This window comes from Cyanistes caeruleus, chromosome 2, assembly GCF_971803275.1.
Source record: "Cyanistes caeruleus chromosome 2, bCyaCae1.hap1.1, whole genome shotgun sequence".
NCBI lineage: Eukaryota > Metazoa > Chordata > Aves > Passeriformes > Paridae > Cyanistes > Cyanistes caeruleus.
In genome coordinates this window covers 69763519-69781251 of record NC_141702.1, presented here as the reverse complement: position 1 = coordinate 69781251, position 17733 = coordinate 69763519, and the positions used below count along the sequence as shown (strand labels likewise).

At 47.4% G+C, this 17733-nt stretch overlaps 2 long non-coding RNA genes across 2 annotated transcripts; both read right to left on the bottom strand.

Annotated features, from left to right (window-relative positions):
* Window positions 1–431: 431 nt before the first annotated feature.
* Window positions 432–7342, bottom strand: LOC147654898 (uncharacterized). The gene is made up of 4 exons (XR_015283363.1): window positions 7302–7342; window positions 6580–6873; window positions 5156–5255; window positions 432–3984 (listed from the first exon to the last, which is right to left on the bottom strand). It is a non-coding gene; the product is annotated as an uncharacterized LOC147654898 (long non-coding RNA).
* Window positions 7343–8975: 1633 nt separating this feature from the next.
* Window positions 8976–17137, bottom strand: LOC147654897 (uncharacterized). The gene is made up of 2 exons (XR_015283362.1): window positions 12692–17137; window positions 8976–11849 (listed from the first exon to the last, which is right to left on the bottom strand). It is a non-coding gene; the product is annotated as an uncharacterized LOC147654897 (long non-coding RNA).
* Between the last annotated feature and the right edge of the window lie 596 nt (window positions 17138–17733).

Below are 17733 nucleotides of genomic sequence, written 5' to 3'. Positions count from 1 at the left end.
ATACTACAGTGGGGAGGAGATGCAATTACCAGCCAGGAGTGGAAAATAACACAAAAAGGACAAAAAAAGATATGTGGCATGGGGAGAAAATGACCTAGCTCAAAAGGACACACAAAATAATACGTCTTGGAAAGAAGTAGTCCAAAATTAAGACCCTCTATGGGAGAAGGAGACCCAAATGCATTGAAACACTTTGCAGGGTTAGCATTGAACATGAAATGTTCAGGAAATTGAACATGACTTTACAATTTGTCAACAGAAAAAGACTCGGTGTGGCTTTGGGCTGCATGACATACCCCAGGGCAGAGAGATAAGCAACTGTCTGATCGCTGTTGTGCAAGCTTTTTTTCTGGCTGCCTCCTGACCAGCGTGGCTGCCAGGCTCAAGGAGGAGCTGGGAAAACCAGCAAAAATAATTGAAATCTGAGAGTATTGGCTTATGGAGAGAGAATTATATAGGTACTCTGCGGCAAAGCAAGCCTGGGTTCACACTTTTAAGGTGTAGATAAGTATGTCAGGCATAATTATGACAGGAAAATTGGGCATTGTATCGATATGAGATATGTTATACTAGCATTGCACGTTTTGGTCAGCCACAAAGCAGTTCCAGAGATACAGTAGCCTCCTGGGGCTAGTCCACTGCTGCCTGCCAGGGTCCAGGCTAGCACTGAGCTGTGCAAGAGCTGAGGCGTCACCCCAGCACCTGCCTGTGGAGGAGACTCCTGGGAAGGGCTGTTGATCCCAGGCAATCACCAAGAAAAGGATAACATGCCCACTTTGTGTGACCAGAGCCACACTGACATTCATTGATAACAGAGTTGCATAAGCAAATCAACAGGATGAGCCATGTCAGTTGGAGGGGGAGAAATCTGTGCTGCTCAGAGGGACAAATCAATACAGAGAAAGATGCTTTTTCAGGTTTTTAGAGACGTATTACTAACAGAAAGAAGGCACAGATATAAAACTACTCGAGAGTCTTTTAGAGAGAAGATAAAGGTAAATGCTTTTCTAGCTTGTGATTTTGAGGCTTTTCACTCTTTGTCCAGCTGGCTTTTGAGATGGAGGTCTAGGAGTGCAATGGTGTGTTTGTCCCAGCTGATATTGGAGCACACAGGCTTTGAACAATAAGGCTTTGTTCTTTTGCCAAATACAGCAATGACTCTGCTGTTGCTTGGAGAATAAAAAGGAACAAACACATTAGGAAGTCACCGAAAATGAAATGATGGCTCACTTCAAGGCGTTCAGTAGCACACTGCAGAGATGAATGAGCTCTGCATGGCATGTGAGTCCATGAGGAGGAGAGATCTTCAGAAAGACACCCCTTGGTTCCCACCACACTTGCAATATGGCAGAGGAGATGACCTTCAGATACATCCCCAGGATCAACAGGCCCCTGAAATGCTTTGCAGGAGAGCCTTGTTGCCCACAGCTTTTGCAGGGTCTGTGGGCATTGCCAGCAGAGCATTGTGTGAGGGTGTGCTTTGCCTCTGAGGAGCAGTCCCCACAAAGCAAATCTGGTAGTGCTTTCCAGCAGAGCACTTGAAAGGAGGCTCAGAAGTGTGGCTGACAGGCCAACACTGCCAGTTGCGGGACCACAGCAAGGTGCAGGGCCACCAAAGCCTGCAGCTTGCCAAGGGCAGGGTGGCTCAGCTCCTGTCTCAGCCCAGTGCCACCAGCAACAGGGACAGAGCAGGCAGGAAATGAATTCATAGAGAAACTCAAGGGGGAAATAGGAAGGTGGAACAAGCACAGCAGTCCAGAAGAATAAATTCACTGAACATACATCCTTGATTTTAATGGGGCCTCTAATAGCAGGGGGAGCCCAGCAGAGTGGGTTATCTCCCAGAAAATGTTCCCAGAAAATGTGGAACTCTGGCAAAGCCATTCCTTTCACCTGCTTGACAATGGGAACCGAGGGACCTCCAGTACAAACACAACCAACATAAAGCCGAGCAGATGTTACCTTGAACTTGTCCTCAACTCATGAGGGAGAATTAAGTGATATGAAACCACTGGAGCAGCCCAGGTGGGAAAGATTACTTCACTTGGGTATGAGCTCTTATTGGAGTTAGGGGAAAGAGTTTATAGTTGTGTGTTATATGCTGGGACCAATTACACTGAAAAATGCAGAATACAGCGAAGGGGAGGTTTGGGGAATGAGATTAAAACTACATGGCTGTGTTAAAGCCCAGAAAAGGAGAGAGAGAGAGGCAGAAAGACAGGAAGAAAACAAGAATAAAGTTGTGCAGGGTGTCTTAATCAAGTTTCACATGAGCTCATCCAAATGCATCTCAGGCCAGGCCAGGCTTCTCAGGCCAGAAAATGTACAACAATCACCCTGTGCCTGCAAGTGCTGGGAACAGCAAGAACAAAGGGTGGGCTCTTCAGCTCTCTAATTCTCCTCCTTATTTTGCAGAATTGCCACATGCTGAAATAGCAAATGATGTATGAAATGAAAAATCACTCCCCAACCAATGCATATAGATGATGCAGAGAGTATTTGGCCATTACTTCCTTGCAGTAATATTTGTCTGCATTAATGCCTCATTCAGAGGTAGCTGGAAATACCCAGAATGTGAGAGCAAGGGGATCGGAAGAGAGATCAGGGAGAGAGGAAAAGCAGCAAGGCAGGCATTAAGGAGGCAGATATAAAGTCTTTCCTGAATAAATCACCAGCTCAGTTCTGACCCAGGTAAATTAGCAACCACAAGGCAATATTCTAGGTCCCAATGCTAACCAGTTATCTGTAAAGAGCAAATTCATTTAGGGGGCTTCAGAAGAGTCATTGCCATTCGGAGATGACTTTGAGACCGGCGAGGAACACGCCGGAGGCCCCAGGGCAGCAGCTGGCAGGGAGGTGTTTTCCTAGTGAGAGAAGCCCTCCCCAGCTGGCATGGCAATGGGGTGTGGGAGCCAGCCCAGCCATGAATGAGGACAGAAGCAGGGGAGTTCTCCCTGTGACAACCCCAGGCAGAGGCACATCGCTGGGGCTTGCAGCAAGGGGAGCCATGGGCAGCTCTCTGGTTTGTAATCTCCATGCAAAGGATCGAGTCCCAGAAGATGCTGGCCACACACAGCATTGGTGTTCAGCAGACAGCATTTGGTACCACTGACTCGCTGCTGTCTGCACATAGGATTACATTTGGATATGCCTTCCTGACACTGGGAGGGAGGAGGTGCACCCAGCTGAATGCCTCTTCCAAGCACCCCTATCTTTGCACAGGAGTGTCACCCAGCAGGATGGACCTGACAGCAAAAGTCAGCAGAAAAAACAAAAAATATGAATTCAGTCAAAGACACTGTTGGGCTCAATGTTGGCAAAATAGGCTATGGAAGAGCTCAGCACAGATTATAAGGTAAGAGCAAAATACCTTGCACTTCAACAGCTAGAAGCCAAGGATCATAGAATCCTATGAGATGCATTTGGGTGTTCCCTTTGCCTCCTTTTACTCACATTTTACCTCCCACCAGCAGAAAAAAAAAAAACAAGTGGGCACTACTGATATCTACTTTTGTCCTCCTAAAACTTCTTTGGCTTTGACTTAACGTTTCAGTCTGGGTCCAACTTGACCTTCAGATAACACGGAGTCAAGAGGAATTGCAAATATTCATCCAAGGACAGGTTTTGGCTCTCTGCCTAGTGTCTGAAGGCACTTTATGCTGTCTCTGAGTGATAACACATTTACAGGACACCAAAATATATTTCAAGAGAACACTAAAGGTGTGATCCACGGAAATTTAGCTATGAAAAATGTTGATGGGAAGGCCTGGAAAACTTTTCTGTTGGAAAGATTGGCTAGCTTGATGGGATTCACTAGCATGCAAGACTGGGATGATGTTGCTGAATTTGGAGTTGCCCCTCCCATGCTGCTGTTTACCTGAGACCTCACTGACCTTCTGGCTACCTCATGGTCAGTCCCATAGTCTTTTAGGAATTCCTTTGGCCGATGACTTGGTAGATGCTCTTGGTGGGCAGGAATATCTGCTAATTAATAAAGAAATTTAACTGTAAGGGAACCCCAGGTAAAGATTCTGCCTTTATGTGTGTTTTTCAAGTCATGCACGTGGGTGAGACAATTGTGTGGGATACACATCCAAAATTCACAAGCACATTTACTCTGATAGCTGTGCAGAAGCACTGTGGACCAGCATGACTGTCCATCAGAGCCAACAGAACCCTCTAGGAGCAAATTCAAACTTTTCACAAAATCAGTGCTGAAAAAAATTCATGACTGATTGGCTAAAATCACCTGGCTAGAATACCTGACTACAAAGGGACCAAAAGTCTTAGACTAGATTAATTAGTATCTGTACAGACAGCATGGTACACCAAAAATGTGTTTAATTAGCTTGAATCTTCAGCCTTAAGTCACTTATGTAATGTGGAGACTCCTAATCAAGCCTTTTTTTTGAAAAAAATACCCTTGTAAAATATGTGATTTTTTTCTCTCCCAAGATGATGAAAACTATGGAAACTACTTAGACTGTATCTCCACACCTTTTCCTCAGAAATTCCCCACATGCTTGACTCTGGAAATGTTTTTACATAAACCCAAAAAGAAAATAACTTTCACAGGTTCCAAAAGTACTAGAAATTATGAAGTCTCTTCCACACCCAAAATAGGACTTCCAAATTTCACTGGCACTCTGTGAATGGACAGCTTGTTAAAAGAAAATTGGATAATAAAACAGTAGCATTTGATTCAGCCCTCACCCTTCCAAAGGCTTCTAAAACATTCTTAGCCCAGTATTTTCCTTGCAGGCTAACAGGAGGTGATTTGGATGTAGTCCAGTTGATACAGAGCACCATGCATGGCCAGCCCTTTGACTCAGGGCAGTCTGAACCCTGGAAGGGGGCTGAGCACTCAGGAAAGGCCAGAAGTGGTTGCTCACCCTCCCTGCAAAGCAAAGGAGGGCTCTTGCCTGACACCCTCCTTGCTGTCCCTGCCCTCTGGCTTGGGAGACACTTTTGGGATGCACAGAGAGGGTCTGTGTGCATCACACAGGTCAGCAGCATCTGGAGGCAGCACACACACACACACACACACACACACACCATCCTGCTTGCTGTTTGAAATGCCTGGGTTGCTGATAATACACTTAAATGAGGTGTCCTATGGCTGCTGGGTGACTAAAAAATATGAGTGAAAACTTACTCATTTGTTCTGCCTCCTGCAACTCTTTTTCCTAAGAGTTACCACACTCCAGCAGTGAGGAGAAACCACGAATTTTGTCAGTGGGCAGGGCTCTCTTTATCTAGGAAAACAGAGCAACTTTAATTCAGATGGAAAAGTTTTGATGCACCAAGCTGGAGGCAGAGTGTGGATGCTCCTTGGTGCAGGGCACCCACGGCTGTGCCTCTCTCATGCTCTTCCCTTGTGCTGCCACTGCTTTTCTGGGAATCATGCCAGCCACTGGGGTGTGGGAGCAGGCAGGCTCCTGTAGCCACCACCAGGACTGACTGGACAGACCTTCAGCCTGCAATGGCACTGCAGCCATCTATATTGCATCCCTCCAAAATGCCTTTCTCCACAAATACCTACAAAAGAGCACTGGGTGGCTTGGGATGTTTGCAGGCCATTTCTTGGTTTGCAATTTGCTCCTCCAAGGACTGAAGTGGTGGGTGAGTGGTGGGCTGGGGCAGCTTCACACCCTGCTGGCCACCTCAGCCCAGAGCCCAGGAGCTGAGGTGGTGGCATTGGGTGTAGATCATGAAAAGGACTTCCAGCATCTGATTTATGCTGCTCAGTTGCTTTCATTTTGCATTTCAGTCAGCTTGGACAGTGAGGAGAGATAAATAAGAGATTAAGAATCGCAGGCTGTCATCACCCTTCTCCTCCCACTGCCATTGTCCTGGTGCAATGCTCCTAAAAAAAGCATCCAGACTACCCTTGGGAGCAGAAACCTCTGCTACTGCCATTAGACCTGCTTCTGTGCTACCTCCTACTGTAGTGCTCACACAACATTCTGCACTGAGCACAGGTGGTGGAAAGAAACATTTGCTCTCAACCAGTGCAGCAGCAGATGTCAGTGTGTGGTCTACATATTGCCCCACTCCCTTTCCCATGCATTCTTTGTTTGGGTGCTGCACGCTTCTCCTTTGTGTCCAACGTGTCCTGCAAGGGGCTCATGCACAAGACAAATTCCCAGGCAGCTGCAGAAATTTAGAGTCATCCTCCTGAGAGACTCTTTAATATGCACAGCAGTGCTGAGCAGCACAGTGGATATAAAGTGGATATGCCAGCCAGCTCTGCCAACCCTTGTAGCGGCACAAGCGAGGGGCAGCAAACTGTGGCCAGGGGAGGGTGGGCTTCAGCCTGAAAGCCCATCTCCTGTGAACCTCAGTCTCCTGGCTCCTTGACTCTGAGTGATCACTGAACAACACAGCCCCCTCTTTGTTTTGACATCTAAATCCCTATAAACAGAGCGCTTGTTCTTTTTTCTTTAACATCCTTTGTGGTTTCATGAAAACGCCGGATGCTGCAGAAGCTGAAGGATGAAAGGTTCCTCTCTCTATCCTGTCCTCCCTGTCCAGCAACCACACTAAAAAGAAACCACCAAAGAAAGTGTTTGCAAATACCTGACCCGACAGCCCTGGTGATGGAAAGCTCTCCAGTTATTCAGAGCCCAAATCGAGCCCGGGCAGCAGCTGTGCAAGTTTCCGAGCTGGCCCTTGCCAGCGCCGATGGAGGCTGACCCAAAGGGCTCCACCTCACCACACACTTTTCTCTCTTCTTCCAGCCCTTGGCAGCTTGGTGGAGGTGCAGCCGTGAGGAAATGTGGGGGGTCATGGCTACAGCTACCCCAGTCATGAGACTGGGGAGGAAATCATCATCTTCTCAAAAACATTTCCAAGCCAATGCTGCAAGCAGCTCTGTGGGTGAGAGTTAAAGATTTTCATCGCTGAAACCTTGGGTTCCTGTTTACCAAACATTTGTTCAGTCTTTATGCATTTGAGTGAATGAGGAAAAGAACCACAAAGCTGGGCACAAATGCCAAAACCCTGCTTAAGTACATAAATCACCCTCATGCCACTTTATGTGCCTACTTCAGTCTTGAAAAATGAATCCTTCTCCTTAGATTTGTTGTTTGTCATGACAAGCTCCTGACACTTCCCAGTTCCTGAACCACCCAGCTCCCGTGAGCACAGCCTCTGCTTTCCTGGAAGCTCCACCACTGCCTTCACAAAGGCAGAGGTGAGTTGCTAGAAAGTCATGCTGTCTCCTCCCTGCCCGGTGCTCCCGCTGATGGTCCCACTCTATGCATGGCACAAACTCCTTGAAGCAGTAAAGGGAGAAAGACCTAAATCCTTTCCAGTCTAAAGGCTGGGCTTACTGCCATCCTATCCCAATCCCACACCCTCTAAATAAGCTCCCAGACCTCAAATTCTCTTTAACAGAAGAGGTGATCATTTAACCATCCTACACCTGTTTTTTACACCCAGTCCAATCTCCTTGCTCATCAGTCCCTCCAGCACCTTAGTCTTTCCCTCACCAGGAGTAGCCTTTTCAGCCATCTCTTTTTAGTACCCTTGTGGTCAGAGCTGAGCAAAGACCCTAAAACCCAGAAAAAGAGCCAGATAACCCTAGACAGGGAAGGGGGAACAGATGATGCAGTTGGGTATAACAGAGAAGAAAGGGCACTGCCCCCACTGCAGGCAAGGGCACTTATCTGGGGGCAGCATCTCTGTTCCACCTGATACAGCTTTCCCTGCATGTCCAGATGAGGGACAGTCATAAAACAAACAATCCTGGATATTTTCTCAAGCTGATAGCACATGAGCAGGGAGAAAGAACACAGCTGTTCAACTTCCAGCAGTTCTCAGCCCCAGGAGGTCAGACCCTCCCTCTCAGGGAGTGAGCAGACTTTCAGCTGTCTCTGACCACTGTTCCATCTCCCTCAAAGCCATGTTGCCTCTTTTTTTGTCTCTGCACAGTCTCCTTGCCTCCTGAAAGCACTGCTGGTCCACCTCCCAGACAAGCTCAAGAAATGAAATACACCCACCAGGGGAGGAGAAGGGACTTGCCAGAGGACCATATCCAAGTGGCAGGTAGGTGAAAGGGATCTTCCAAAGGTTATGACATCCAGCACCCACTTCACCTTCCCACCTGCCTCCCTGGGGTGCAGAGGCATTGAAACTCCCTCTGCCTGCAGCACACCTGAGGTTTTCAATCCTCTCTGCTGTTTCATCCTACTCTCCTGTTGAAATTCAAGCGGGGTTAGCTGACATGCTTTAAAAATTCAGAATGGTGCTTTTATGCTCCTTGAACTCATCAGCAGACAGTTATGGTTTGGGTAGACATTTCCATTCTTTATTTTCTGCTTTCTCACCTCACAGTGTTCTTTGCAAGTTGCACCTCCATCTTGCTGGGGAAATGAAGAGCCCAGGACAACTCCACACCATGCCGTGTGCCTAGAAATCCCGGGAGGATACCCCTGTCTCTCCTTATCATATTATGTTGCTGTCGTAGGCCCAGGTAGGATTTCTTATCAGGCTCAGCAGAATAATGCTGTGGTTGCTCACACAGGCGCTCCAGGCCCCCCTCTCTGCAAGCACTTACCCACCCAGGCTGAAGTTTTTTGGGCTGGTGGTGTGGCTGTGCCCTCCCCAATCATCAGGAAGAGTCGCTGGAAGGTGATCCTACGTACACCACTTCTATCACAGGCTACACTACTGAAACTCGGAAGGATTTGGTCCGAAGCATTAAGTGACCCTCTTGCCTCGTGCATGAATAAATACATGAGGATAAATAAAAGAGGATGAGATGGTTTGCTGATGAGCACAGCTGGAAAGGTCTGTGTCCTTGAGATTTGCACACAAATGTTCCTTCCATAACTATTTTTTTACTTATTTTGTTAATCAGTGTCAAGGCTAGGATTAGTTTATGCCCTGCCTCAGAGCAGGATTCTTGTGCTTCAAGTATGTGCTGTGTCCTGCTAGTCACCAGAGAACAAGAGTGCTTTGCAGCCACAACTGGCAAATAACAATGACACTTTTTAATAGGGAGCACATTTAAATGCAGTAACCACCCGCAGAGAAAAGCAATACGTGCTACATCCTCCTTTTCCAGCACTGGGAGAGAAAAACAGTTGTAACAATCGATGCACAGAAGTGACAACCCACTCATTGCTCACTAAGTCTGGCTTTGTGGGAAGGATCCCCCACAAGGCAGCTGACTTGATTCTTGACTGCTTGAGCTGGAGTATGACCAAGGCCCAGCACAGCAGCCCAAACCATCTTCCCCAGGCATTATCACAGGCATATGCTAGTATTAAAAACAACCGGGCTTGTCCACGTACATTTCTAAGAGCTCCACTTCACTTTGAGCCTGCCACTGCCATAGGTGCAGTGTCCCCAGCTCTGGATGAATGGCACTGGGACCTAGTGAGAGCTACACCAGGAGCTCTGTAGCTGCAATTTCCCCAGCTCTGCCCACAGGTATAAATGTAAAAAACAAAAGCTGCACGGCTGACACAGCTAGAATGCATCTCAGTTCACACTGAATATTCATTCTCTGGCTTTTGCAGAAGGCCTTTAAAAACACGAGTGCTTGCCAGAACAGTCCCTGCCTCCTGTGTTATTTCATTTTAGAAGAGCCTGCCCTGTAGAAGATTAAGTAACTTCATGAAGTATATAACTAACAGGTCACTTGGCTAAGTAGACCAAGCCTGCTGTCCTATAGTCTCCTTCACATTTTCATTAAGTCTAAAATCAGTTAACATTATGTAATATAAATGCAGTGGTTTCAGAGACTCTAAGCTGAATGAGAATTTTGAATTAAGAGTACAGAACAACCTGAAACTGTCTTTGCAAAAAAAGCCAAAACTAGAGCACCCAAGGGCTCTGTCTGGCCTCATAGAGGCATGGCATTTCCATGAAATGGCTGTGAGCTGAATAAGTACTCTGGTATTAATATTCAAAGCAGGGCATCACATATGGCTTATGAAACACCTCTTTATGTGGATTAAAGACCTGCTCTCAATGCAGTGAGCTTCCCACTCCAACTGGAGCCACTAGACTCCAAATTCATTACCATACCACACTTACTGGAGAAAAAAAAAATTGGAAGGCTTCCCTTTCTATTAGCCTCCCTCTCTAACTATTAAGATTCAGCCTCATACCTGACTTGACTAATGATGAGTCCCAAAAGAGTGAACCTAGACTTCAGAGCAGCACAATGACTTTGAGTAACCTCTGGCTCAAGGTGAGAAGCTCCTGTGGGATTACTCCAAGTCACAACCAGGTGGAACTATTAATGGCCATCATTACAGGAGCCACGGAGGGGTTTTTCTCAACCACTGAGGACAGCAGCTTCTTTCCAAGAACTATGTCAGCTGACCTGGTTTGAACTCCTTGCTCCTGTTTACACACACAGGCTGCTGCATGGTCCCCAGGCACATTCTACTGACCAGGACAACATACTAGCATCCCACCAGCATTGCTAGAGCTCAAATGGGATTGTAGACATTATGGACCTAATTACACTTAGAGAAAGACCTTAACGGAGAATGAAACCCTCCCTCTGTGGATGCTGTCTGTGTACTTGAATGGAAGCCAGTTTCTGACTGAATAGATGTTTTGTGTAGATAGATAGATAGATAGATAGATAGATAGATAGATAGATAGATAGATAGATAGATAAATATGCCGTACACACATACACAGATTTGATTAGGTAACAGTTTTGCTGCAGCAAAGCATCATCTCACACTGCAGTGCAAGTCTTTCTGCCCATGTTCTGTTACTTGAAAGGTGAACACCTACCAGACAAGGAGAGTGGATTTGTCACTGTGGCATCAATCCATATGCAAGAAGTGACACAGAGCACCTGTTGGGTTTATTTGCCCAGCATGTGGATCCTCCAGTTGCTAGCTGTACTCAGTGCTCCAGAAGAAAAGCAGAGGTTTGGGTCTGTTCCAGTGTATCTGTCCCTATTTTCAGAAAACATTTCCCTAAGTAGGCCAAAAATGTCTCTTAAATCTTGAGCTTTAAAGGATACATTTGTAAGTCAACAAACACACGAACAGGGTGACCAGCTGTTCTACTTTTGGAGGCACTGTCCTAGTTCTCAGAAGCCAATCTGCGCTGCACCTCCCATAAAGGAGAGAGGCCAAGTGTCCTACTTTTTTTGGCGGCCTATTTGTCCTACCATGAGAAAGTAAGGTGTGTGACTCCACACATGAGAACAGAAGAAATCCTCTCCTCTGCATGCCCACACAGAAAGCCAACAGAGATGCAAAACGTCCAGATCACTTCCAGCTCATGTCTGAGAGTCCTCCTGTGTCAGCTCAGACTCTCGTCTTGCAGCAATGTCAAGGTGCAGCGGATGCTATTAAAAACTGGTTTCCCTGTCCTCTAATGTCACTTCCACTCTGAAATCTCACCTTGTTAACACATGAAGTTCACTGCTCTGTCTCAGCTAGTGAGAGCATATTATCACTTAGCTCTGATTCAGAGAGACACCTACATTTACACATTGCCTATGCCTGTTCAGTAGGGCAGCAAGGGACACTCCTGAACCTCCTTTTAACTCTATTAGGCATTCATTTACACTTAAGTGTGGATGTAAGTGCTTGGCTAGACCAATGAAAAAACATCAAGAGGGCTAAGCTTTGAACTGAAAATACTTTTTTCATGAACTCCAGGAAAAAGAAATATTAAAACACAAAGATTTTTTTCTGGAAATGCTTGACAAGCACAAAAGTAACGTTCTGAATAAGTATCTTGCTCTTCAGAAGTGCTAGTAACAGGCTGCTGTGAAAATCCAGGCTTCAGCAAGGCGGTGGATGAATACAGAAGTTTTCTGCATAGTCTTCACTGAGCTTTAGCCAAACAATGCACACTGAATCCTTGAATTAGAGAGAAAAGAGGTAAAATTAGAGAGCAAGGGTAAAATTAGAGAGCATCCCTAAATTAGAACCACCACCCACTTTTTCTCCTGCAGCGTTTACTGTCAGTCTCAATCATCTTCTGCTCCACAGTAAGGCAACCTGGGTAAGAGGCACGGAGGAGCTTTATGTTTGCCTAAAACACTTTAACACCAGATCCACTCTATCAGTCATGTAGACAGCAGAAGGTGGAGAGGGGCTGAGACCATCCGTGTGCTTCATCCCTCAAACATCCACAGCCACATGGACAAAAGCTGTGTTCATGAGTAAGGACAGAACTTGGGCTTCTCAGGTGGTATTCAGCCTCCCAGAACTAGTCATCTCTGCTAGCAGGGTTTCACGTGCACACAAATCCCTCTTTCTCCGGGTACCCATCTCATACAGGCCTTTTTAAACTCATCTCAAGTTCAAATCCTGTATGGCAGAGTTGCCTGATCTTTTGTGGGTTGCAACTCAGTAGAGAGAGAAAGCTAACCTGGCAGATCAGATCTGCTGTTTCACACTCTCAATTTCACACCTCTCCATTCACAAGCTGCTTTGCATTTCTCTTTACTCTGCAGTTTCAAACTTTGTAAACTTTGATCAGAAGTTTGATCTCGTGGCTGGGATTTGGGGGCAGAAACAAGAACCTTCCCTCTCTCTTTAAAGCATCTTTCCATCATTGCCAGTGACTGTTTTTTATAAAAATGGGTAGCACACTTTCAGAGAAGATACAGCGCCTTCTATGTTTTGACATTTTGGTTTTAAAGCATAATCAAACTTCTCAAAAATAAGGGGTTTGAAAACACTAACTTATTGCTTACAATCTGGGGGAGAAAAATCCAACAACATTCCTGCCTTTTCTTCTGAAAGTCGATGTCACTTGTCCTTCACTTTCTGTACAGACAGTAACAATGGGCTTATCCATCTTGTTGCTGTAGCCGTCAATAGCTGAGAATGGAAAAATCAACATCTGAAACTGGGTGAGCTTCTGGAGCTCCCTCCATATGACAGCTTTAACAAGACTCCCACCCCTAGTGAGTCACTAACTCTCCCTACAAACCCTGTCTGGGATGGGAAGCATGAGCATGCATTTTGCACAGAGCCCTCCGGCAGGGTTGTGTGGCTGCCTCTGACTCTGCCACATCCCATCTGGGCTCTGCAGCACATCTGCAGGTTCCCCAAAGCATCTGCTGGAACTCCTTCTAAAATGCCTTTGCATTTCCTGGTAACTTGGGATTCCCCCAGACACGGAGGACACTTGAGAAGGAGCGAGCGAGCGCCATGTAGCACCACTGGAGGGGCAAGATGGAAGACTGTGACAAAGGTCAGTAAGTCCAATTCTTATCAGAGTCCCCTGGCTCGGTGGGAATAGTGCAGCTAATGCACTTTTATGATTAAGCAGCAGTTATTAACCAAAAGAAACATTCACTGTCTAAGGGTGGGAGACTTTCAGAGCCCTGGATCATATCAGAGCCCTGGTAAGGAAAAAGTGCCCCCAGAAATTCAGACTTCGCAGCAAAATTATGTCTTTTGTGAAAAAGGCACTTGATATCATGGGGAAGGAAGTTCACACTTCCCACACCTTCTTTGATAATCAGCTGATGCAGGAATGCTACGTGCTTCCAAAGGTGAGGTGTAGCCAAGTGTGGGTGACAGGCAGGAGGGGAGGGATGGAGCCCAGCCAGGAGCGGCAGCGGGGCCCCTCGGGGCAGCCGGGAGACAGGGCCCTCACCCAGCCCAGCCTCGGTAGGGCGGCTGGCACCGAGAGCAGCAGAGGCTGCCTCTGCCTGCCCTCACGCTGTCAGGATGAGCCCCGCAGAGCACGGCTATTATTTGCTCTAAAAAAGGCATTTTTGGCACCCAGTCTACAATATGTTGCTGTTGCCCTCGTGACAACTCCATAATCTCTTCTTTCGCTTCCAGTGTTGTTGTCCCAGTTTCCAAGGAGCAGACAGAAAGGATTTACTCTTCTGGAGTGGGATAATTCCTCATCAGGAAAGAAATGAGCAGAGACAGGCTCGGGAAATTCTTCACTTGTCTATTTTTATTTACAGCGGAGTTCCTGTTATTACCTTGAACAAAAATAGCACAACAGCAAGGCTGCAGCCCAGTTTCCTTCACCTTTCTGCAAGAGCCCATCAGCACCAGCCCTTGGCCACAGCCCTCAGCCACCACCTCCTCCCATAGCCTCTCCTCTTGGCCACCACCAGCCCCAAGGATGGGCACCAGCAGTAGCCCCACAGCTCCCATGCTTGCCTAGTGGCTCTTCACTCTGAAGAAGCTTGGCCAAAACAGCACTTACAGCTCCCAGCAAGTCCTGTCTGCAGCTCAGGCTGCCCAGACAGCCTGGTAGCAGCCACTTGGCAGCAGTGAGATGATCCCAAGAGCGCACGCTGCTGCTCCCGCAGTTTCCCCTCCAGGCTGTGATGGGTTAAAACCACATGGGTTTAATACTCACCAGCAGAAGCAAATGTGTGGTGATACCCTTCGTCAAAAAGTAACACTAAAGTACTGCTGAAAGATGACACCAAGAGAGGCCGAGAAGTGGCACAACCTGCGTGAGTAACAGCCTCCATGTTGAGAGGATTCTGGCAAGGTTACACAACTCCCGCAGTGATTCGAAAGGAGAGAAAGGAACAGCACCTCAGTTTTCAACAGATACCATCTTTTGTATCAGGCAAAGTCACAGGCTGTTCTTAGATACTCCTTCTTTAAAAAGCAGTTGGAAGTTTTCATGGCAAACTTGAGTTTTGGACATAATTTTCAAATCCATCATGTTTTATCTTCAGAAAAAAAGGCAAGATCTGCCTTCTACAAAGCCAAGGAGCTGCCAGCTGCTTCTCACTTCCTCCCCAGCAAGGATGTACAAAGAGGACAAAATTTTCAAAACACCTCCAGGGATTAAGCACCCATCTCCCCATCTCCTCTTGACCATCAATGGGACAAAACAACCCAACTCCCTTAAGCTCCTCTGGAAATCTCATCCTTTGATGTAATTTCAAAGGCTTCAAAGCTAAGGTTTGTCTCTTTGAGGCAGGGAGAGAAGGAGGAATGTGGAAGCATTAAAGCAATTCATCTTAAAACCCTCTGCTTGGTTCTGCCAGGGTGCAGAGCATCACCAGGGATATCACATGGGATGGCTCAAGGCAGAAGTTTTCCCTGGCTGACCCTGCAGTGGGGATGCCCATGATTTCCCTCTCCTAGGTGGTGGAGCCAGCACCTTCCTCTGGGGTTTGAGGGGCCCACAGTGAGGGAGTGACAACTCATACCCACAGACACCAAAGCATGCAACAGCCTGAATGCCCACGTCCCTCATGCTCATCCTGCTTATGGCCAGACCATGGAGTTACAAGCAGCATGTGTGCCTTGCTTATTGTAGGAGGCAAGACCTCCTTCACCTGGCTTTGCTTCAAGCACAAGGACTTTCTTCCCTGCACATCTCCCCACCTTTCCCACATCTGTTTTCCTTGACACCAACTGGAAAAACCTCTTTGAAACATTTTGGCCTCTGAGATAGGAAGTTGCTGCTACAAGCTTTATGAAAATGTGCAGCTGGACACGGTCTCTACAAATCCTCCTTCAAAGGGAAAGAATTATTACACATTACTGAGCATCAGAGAATTCCGTCTTCAGCTCAGGGCCTGCTCTTATACAGAGTTGCTGGTTTTGAATGCAGCTCCATGCAATGCAAACTGTAAAGTTTTTTCCTATGATTATGGTATTCACAGCACTGTTGGTCTGAGTAGATTCTCCAGGTGCTCATTTTCTTCAGTACTATGACACTTTAGTCAGTCAGCCCTCAGCACTACGAGAACCATATAAATCCACAAAAAACCCCACTAATCTTAAAGGGTTCTATTGCTCATTGAAACAGACTAGGAAGCCAAAATGAAAAGTTGTGTATTGTGATTTCCACAGGGAGGGGGGAGACAGAGGGTCAGGGGGTTCCCTTGTCAACTTGTGATAGGCTGAACCAGACCACCACCACACTCTCTCCTTTTCTCTCATTAGAAATACTCCCCAGCAGTCATTTGCTTTAGTTTGGACAACAGGTCAGTTCCCCTGTCACGCACAGTGTTTCATCCATGCCGAGCTGGGAGGCTGGCCCCAAAAAGGAGAGCCCTGCTCAGGACAGGTGGTGGCTGCAGCTGCCTGGAGTTCATCCTCCAACCTCCCATCCCACTCCTCACAGTGATGCCATTTTCACAAAGTGCAAAGTAGGCGCCTGTTTCTGTTTCCATTGCAGTGTTGCCACCAGCCACGATAAGGATGATTTATTTTGGTTACAATACCCAGGCACTCCAGCCGAACAGGCAGGCCCCCTGCGTGCCAGATACGGGGCAAAACAAGAAACGCTGAAGGTCACCTCCTCCCCGGTGAACTTGCCGTCTGGGGGAGAGCCTGTGCGAATACCTCAGCAATGTAAATACCATCCTACGGCTCACTAATGACCTCCATGAATCAAGAGGAGGCCCTTGTTTACCTTATGAAAACTTCCTGAAATAGCACAGCAAACAGAAGCGTTGCCTACGCCTCCGGGGTCCATAAGCATTTTGCCGTCCCCATAGGTCCCACCTCTGGAGAGGGACAGCAAGGAGAAGCACCCGGAGGCAGCTTTGCAAGGGTGCTCCATCCCTCCTCCACCAGCAGCACGGCTTTCTCACCTCCCCAGGGTCAAGATGGGGAAGCAAAAAGCCTGTGTAAGGGATTGGGGATTAGCCAGCGCTGTTGCTTGCTCCACTGCGCTTTGCCGGCCTCCACACAGCAAATCCTCCGGAGGTGTCACGGCTGCCCCGGGCAGGGATGTGTGCTTCCCTTATCTCCTGCGGGCTGCTGCCCTGCAGCTGTGGCTGGCAAAACATCTGCTCGGCCTGCAAATCACACTGAAGCCACTGGAAGGGCTCCCATCACCTGACAGGGCTCAGGCCCTCAGGAGCGAGAGGAGCAGCAGGGGAAGGGAGCAAGGGGCTAAGGGAGATGAATGGGCGTCTTGTTTCTGCCTCCCTGCCTGCAGTTTTATTAAATGCAACATCTTTCATGAGATACTAGAGCTGGTTGACACTCCTCAACCAACGGTTTAAAGAAAAAAAAAAAAAATCAGCCAAAAGTTGCGTTCAGAAAACCCTCTGATTCGAATAAAAAGGTGCCAACTTTATACTTTTTTTTGTTTGTTTTCACAGAAAAAAGTGTTTGGTTGTTTTGGTTTGGTTTTTTTTTTAACTCTTTCTTATTGCTCTTCATTCCTTCAGCTGAAAAAAAAAAAAAAACCCAAAACAGGAGATTAAATCAATCATAGGGCAGTAGGTTTTGGATTAATGTTGACAATCATTCAATAATACTTTACTCAGCAGGATTTTTTTGTGAGGATCCTGAGCTACTTTCAAACTCTTCAAGCAACACTGAAAAAAAGACAGGCCTCATTTCTTACGGAACTCTATAATCGAACCAGGGATCTGGACCCAAAGGTTGCTGAAGCCTGGGTAAGGTTAATTTGGGTCTTTCTCCAGGGCTAGCTGCACCAGCGCTGACATGGACAGGGCTCAGCCAGGCAGGAGGGCAGCACACCCCAAGCCACAGCCCAGAGGGAGAGGGGCAGCGGCTCCAGCCCACTGTGACACAGGGACCCTTGAGCGGAGGTGGTGGCAGAGGGAAGGTGTCTGGCAGCAGAGGCAGTGAGGGGATGAAGGAAGGAGCGGCTCCGAGGGTGCCCGGTGCTGTCGCCGGGCGCTGCAGGATCCCTGCGGCTCGGTCCAGTGGTGCTGCTGGACCCAGGCTGGGCTCACAGCAGGACCGGCAGCAGAGGGCAGGGGGACATGCAGGCAGCCCACTGGCCAGAGAGAGCATGAAAGGCATGGCTGAAAAT